Source organism: Triticum urartu, chromosome 4A (genome assembly GCF_056163025.1).
Source record: "Triticum urartu cultivar PI428250 chromosome 4A, HENAU_Tu73, whole genome shotgun sequence".
NCBI lineage: Eukaryota > Viridiplantae > Streptophyta > Magnoliopsida > Poales > Poaceae > Triticum > Triticum urartu.
In genome coordinates this window covers 597,261,223-597,267,675 of record NC_141876.1, presented here as the reverse complement: position 1 = coordinate 597,267,675, position 6,453 = coordinate 597,261,223, and the positions used below count along the sequence as shown (strand labels likewise).

The 6,453-nt window shown below is 50.5% G+C and overlaps 1 pseudogene; it reads left to right on the top strand.

Annotated features, from left to right (window-relative positions):
- The first annotated feature begins 2,897 nt into the window (after positions 1–2,897).
- Positions 2,898–4,939, top strand: LOC125539286 (UDP-glycosyltransferase 73E1-like; annotated as a pseudogene).
- Positions 4,940–6,453: the final 1,514 nt, after the last annotated feature.

The window sequence follows — 6,453 nt, the reverse complement described above, 5'->3', positions numbered from 1 at the left end:
CGCTATTGTGTTCTGTTTCTTCCTTCAAGTGGCTTGGCGGTGGAACCACTCTGTATTCCGGTCCCCCTCCCGCAAGTACGTGGCTCTCGACCTTTGCCGCCACAATATTTCCTCTCTCAGCAGGAGTTCATCTAGCTCTTTAGTAACCTTCCCAATCTCTCTGTCATTTCCTTGGTTTGGAGGTCTGTTCATTAGGACCTTTAGATGCTGTTGGAGCTTGTTTGTTTTGCGTGTGACAGACCCAATCTTCAGAGAACTCCATTTTGATAATCTGTCCTGCAGGATATGCAATTTATTCTTGACTTCTTGTAGGTTCAGAGCTGGCCCTGCTCCTTTCCACGCCTCCTCAATGGTGGCCTGCAACGATTCTTCCCTCTCCCAAAGAGCTTCATACCTGAATACCTTTTTCTTTCTGTACTGTAGTTTCTTGCCCAAGGAGAGGAGCAGCGGCAGGTGGTCAGACCTAGTAGAGCAAACATGTTCTATATGAGCATTCCTGAACATATTGCTCCATGGTGCCGATGCCACCCCCCGATCTAGCCTTGCTTTAACATTGTTCCGGCCCGACTGCTTATTATCATATGTCCACACTGGTCCGCAAAAGCCAAGGTCAAACAAGTCACACCAATCAAGAACTTCCTGAAGTCCACCATTTGCCTTTCTGACCTTTTAGAGGCCGAGAAATGCTCACTCTGCCAAAGCGTTTCGTTGAAGTCTTCGATTACAAGCCACGGTGCATTCGAATTATGCTTAATTCGTCTGAGAAGGTTCCACATGTGAATTCTCTCATGTGCTTTTGGTTCACCGTAAACGAATGTTCCTCTCCACCACTGCTCATTTGGATTGTTTCGAACAAGCACATCGATATAGCGAGGGCCAACAGACAACTTTTTTATTGCAACTGTTTCATCCCAGTACAAGGCGATACCCGCCCCTTTCCCTCTACCATCATGAAGCATGCAATTCTTCGGTCCTATCCTCCGTCTAAGGCCACTCACCCTATCCTTATTCTGTCTTGTTTCCGAAAGAAAGACGATAGACGGGCGGTGCGTGCTAACCAAACACGCCAGATCTTGAACTGTCCGGGGTTGCCCTAGTCCCCGGCAGTTCCAGCTGAGGATCCTCATGGCTCCTGACGGACGCCGACATCCGCGTCTGCCAGTTCACCGGGAGCCCCTGGCCCGGTCGCTTCCTGTTCTTCCACGATCCCTTTGTCCTCCAGCCCTGCCTGCTCCTCTACACTCCTCATTTTCTTCTGGATCTCCGGGTTGCCACTTCCCTGACCTGCATCTGCTTTAGCATTTCCACCCAGCTGACGATCACCTCTTTTTCCCAAGACTGATGCTGTCGGTTTGGTCAACCTAACCTGCTTCTTCCTCCGGCTCTACTTATACAGATTGTTGACTCCATGCACCGTATTTGCACGTTCGTGTCAAGTTTTAGAACTAGTTCGGCATATTTTTCAAGTTCAGGCACTAAAGTGAACATTGATGACAAGTTCAGACACCATCGGTGTATTTACCTCTTGTCAAAGATCCAGCCGGCCGTTTCAATAGACGTTGCTATTTTGTGCAATAGCTGATGATGGGTGAGGATCTTTTCCTGGGCGAGTCAGGGCATGACCAATGCATAGCCTAAGGGTGATGCCTCACATGTCATGTATGATCGAATAACAGAAAAACTAGGTTCGGATGGGGAAACAGGATCCTTTACAGGAGGCGGGTGTTTGAAGAGAAAAAGTGTGGTTCGGTGCATAAAGTTTGAAAAGTTGAAGTGAAGAGTAGGGATGCATGTATAGTGAGTGTCACTTTTTATTCTTTGATGAGGTACACTAGTAGTAGCTTGCATTAGGGAGAATAAATCAACATAGATGCCTCAAATTACGTTTTGTCATGAGACATATATATTCATATGCCACCATTGTACATGCCCTAAGAGGGAGACGTGACGTGGATCGTGGGTGAAAACCTGGAAACCAACCTCGCCCGTCTTCGAGCATGCAATTGCTCCTCGAGCCCTGCTCCCCTTCTCCCATGCTCTCCACGGCGCCGCCTCCTCCCCTTTACTTTTCTCTTTGGCGGCGCCGACGGCGACCTGCAGGCAAAAGGAGGGCAGAGGCCCTCGAACCACGACACCTCCAAAAAGGTAAGCGACATCCATGGGTGTCACCATTGTTGACTCCAGCAGAGCTAGAGCAAGGCTTTCACCCCGAGCAGCCACACCCTCTCCTTGAACCGGTCGACGAAGCCCGCCACTCGCTTGAACCTCAACCACATGCCGCAACAGAGGCCACCACCGCACCTCGCCGCCAACGTAGCAGATGCTGAATATGTAGTGAATGAATGATGAGCAGCGGCGAGTGGTGCACCGGTGCCTGTCATCTTTCGTGCTGCACCTTCACCATCCACGGTTGACGTAGGTTGTGAAATTAAAAGCTGGAGTCATATGAGGAACCACTCGCCAGAGAAGAATGCTTTTGGGCTTTGGCATCGGAGCCGTGGACAAATACTAGTGGGTGGCCATCGCCGTCCGCCGTCCGTCGTCTGTTGATAATGCATGCGTGTAAAGGGCATCGCCTCGGCATCGTCCAACCAATGGTCATGTTTGGATTCATGGGTTAGAGTTAGTTTGGGTTAGTTTGGACTTAACTAACCCAAAAATATCCAAACAGAAGGGTTAGTTTGCGTTAGATGCATCTAACCCTGCCATCCAGACACCTTTTTAATTAGAGTTAGTTTAGAATTAGTTTAGGGTTAGAATCTAACTCTATCCTCTAACTAGTTAGAGTATCCAAACAGGGCCAATAATTATCTTGCTGTGGCCGATGTAGCAGCAGTGCCTCTACTTCGTGGATCTCGATCTCGATCCAACGCTGGCTGTGGTCGTGATTCTATTCCTCTACTTCGTGTTGACTTGTTGTACATACGTACGGCACGGCGCGGCCATGGCACGGCCGCTACACTTCGTCTTGGTGCCGCTCCTCGCGCCGGGGCACGTGATCCCCATGCTCGACCTGGCGCGCCTCATCGCCGGCCACGGCGGCGCGCGCGTCACCGTGGTCCTCACGCCCGTCACCGCCGCGCGCAACAGGGCCGTCCTGGAGCACGCTTCCCGCGAGGGGCTCGCGGTCGACGTGGCCGAGCTGAAGTTCCCGGGGCCGGCGCTGGGGTTGCCCGAGGGGCGCGAGAGCCACGACATGGTCACGGACATGTCCCACTTCACGCTCTTCTACGAGGCCGTGTGGCTGCTCGCCGGGCCGCTGGAGACATACCTCCAGGCGCTGCCACGGCGGCCGGACTGCCTCGTCGCCGACACTTGCAACCCGTGGACGGCCGACGTCGCGCGCCGGCTTGACATCCCACGGTTTGTGTTCCACGGCCCTTCGGCGTTCTTTCTCCTGGCGCAGCATAGCCTGGCCAAGCACGGCGTGCACAACAACGACAGCGTCGCCGGCGACTTGGAGCAGTTCGAGGTGCCCGATTTTCGGACGTGGATTTTTAGAACATCTGTATCTGGGCCCTGCTATCCTGCCTGTCCAATATTGCTTTAAGATCTATGCAACACAACTAATTTTCTATATAAAATTTTCTTTTTTTTGTTTCTCTCGCATAAAACATGTTTTGAAGTTCAAACCTTTGCAACGTGGCAAAGCTTTCTATCTAGAATGTAGGATAAATCTTTCAGATTTTTTGGTCAAAAAAATGTATAAAAAATGATTAAAAAATATATAAAAAAATGATCTAAAAAATCTGAAAGATTTATCCTAGATTGTAAATAGAAAGCTTTGCCACACTGTAAAGGTTTCAACTTCAAAATATGTTTTTTGTGAGAGAAACAAAAAAGAAAAATGTTTTTGCATGAATCATGATGCACAGAATGGATGGCTAGATAGAAAGAGCCTGGGTACAAGTGTTCTATTATATATTTTCGCCCGATTTTCCGGTGCTCCCCGTCACCAGCAGGGCGACGTCACTTGGGTTCTTCCAGTTTCCTGGGCTGGAGAAGGAAAGGCGTGACACACTGCGCGCCGAGGACACCGCCGACGGCTTCGTCTTCAACACGTGCGCGGCCTTCGAGAGCGCGTACACCAAGGGATACGGAGAGGCGCTCGACCGGAAGGTGTGGGCGGTCGGACCGCTCTGCCTTCTAGACACCGACGCGGAGACGACGACCGGAAGAGGCAACCGCGCGGCCGTCGACGCCGGCTCGGTCGCCACCTGGCTCGACGGCGGCCGCACCAGTCCGTGCTCTACGTCAGCTTCGGCAGCATGGCCCGCCTCTTGCCGTCGCAGGCCGCGGAGCTCGCCGCCGGCCTGGAGTCGTCGAATCGCCCGTTCATCTGGGTGACTAGGGAGACCGACGACCTCGACGCGGGGTTCGAGGAGCGCGTGGAGGGCCGCGGCCTTGTCATCCGTGGGTGGGCGCCGCAGATGACCATCCTGTCGCACCCGGCGGTGGGCGGCTTTCTGACGCACTGCGGGTGGAACTCCACGTTGGAGTCCCTCTCCCACGGCGTGCCGCTCCTGACATGGCCGCACATCGCCGACCAGTTCTTGAACGAGACGCTGGTCGTGGACGTGCTCGGCGCCGGCGTCCGGGTCGGTGTTAAGGTGCCGGCCATGCACGTGTTCATGAACCCCAAGCTATATGCGAAACAGGTCGTGAGAGACGACATCAAGAAAGCGTTGAGGGAGCTGATGGATGAGGGGGCGGAAATACGAACGACGGCGAAGAAGCTCGCGACGATGGCAAGGGGGGCGATGGCGGAGGGCGGGTCGTCGGGCCGGGATGTGGCCAATATGGTTCACCATGTGGGGGAGCTCGCGCACAGGAAGGAGAAGGGCGTGCCCGAGCTTGGAAACAACGAGAAGACAGATGGTCAAGTCAAAATTTTCGCTCTAGGATAATTAAGACATGCACTTAGTTCCTTCGTCCGGAATCATTTGTCGAAGAAAATGAAGTATCTAGACATGTTTTTGTTCTAGATAATACATTCATTTTATTTATTTCTATGACAAGTAATTTCATACGAGAGAGTACTAGACATGAATAACAGGCCATGCCGATATGGTTTATTTTTTCAACATCACTACACAAGCGCTCATATACACACGCATACACTCACCCCTATAAACGCACACACCCACATCCACTGACGGAGGAGGCCAGTGGGCAAGGTGTGGCAGCCGCCACACCTTGATTTTCCACCAATTGCTAGATCGATTCACCCAAACAAAGCTAGATGAAGCACGTAAGTTAGATTGGAAGCACACAAAGCAGGCAGCTTGATTGATGTGTTGCCTAACACATGCCCATCTCACTACATAGACGCACGCGAACAAGCTCGCTTCCGCTGTAGAATGATCGGATCGATTCTCTCCGCGGCTCGCTCCTGATGGAACTCGTGACTAGGCGATCCAAAAACAGAACGAATAAATTTTTGTTGATGCGTGTAACTTGTATTTTTTTCTTATGACATATATAAGAGTACATGATTGACTTCCGTCAGCCCGCCCGCGTGCGACGACCCCGTCGCCGGCAGCGCAATCGTATCCCCCGCCGACCTGCCGATTTGAGTCTGCTATGCTGATGATGGCCCGCCTTCGCCGCTGGCGATTTGTGCCTGAAAACGCCGCCGCCGCCGCCCGTCCATCCATCACTAACGCCGTCTCGACCCGCGGTCTATCCCTGCCACTGCATGCATCTTCTACATGTCAGTGCAGTGCAGTGTGAATTGGCTAGTATGTTTTTGCATCAATTTTTTATTGAGGGAGCATCAATTTTGTCTAGTTGATATTTTGCCACACCTTAAATTTTTTTCGTCCTCCGCCTCTGCCCACATCTTATCTCTATGCGCTTCTCTGAAAGACCGAGTCGGCATATCATCTTAAAATTTACGACGTCACCGTAGACACCTTGTCATCTTGAAATTTACGCATCACCGGAAATCCTAAAATAAATCCAGAAATAAATGCGAGCACCATGATTTGAACCCTGATGGCCTGGGGATACCATAGTTCCTCTAACCATCCAACCACAGGTTGGTTCGCGCTATGCCAATATGGTGAGAGAGGTGTGGAGTACACCTATTATTCTCTTTCTGTTCGTTTGTTTCCGTATTTTTTGTTTACATCTGTTTTAAGTGAAAGTGCACTTTTTTCATCCTATTTAATTATTTAACGAAAATTTTATTTCTGTTTTCAAGTGAAAGTGCACTTTTTCCATCCTATTTAATTATTTAACGAAAATATGACACCTACTAAACAATTATGAAACCACCCTAAACCCAATCAGAAGACCCCACCTAAGCATCTACGTTAATCACGTACAATGAATTATGTACGTGCGGCATTGCTCTTTATTTAACCATGTATATGTTCTTAAAACCTGTCTCTTTCAATATATTCGATGTCTTTTTTTTGTCAAAAATGGCTTGACATGCAACAAGCACCT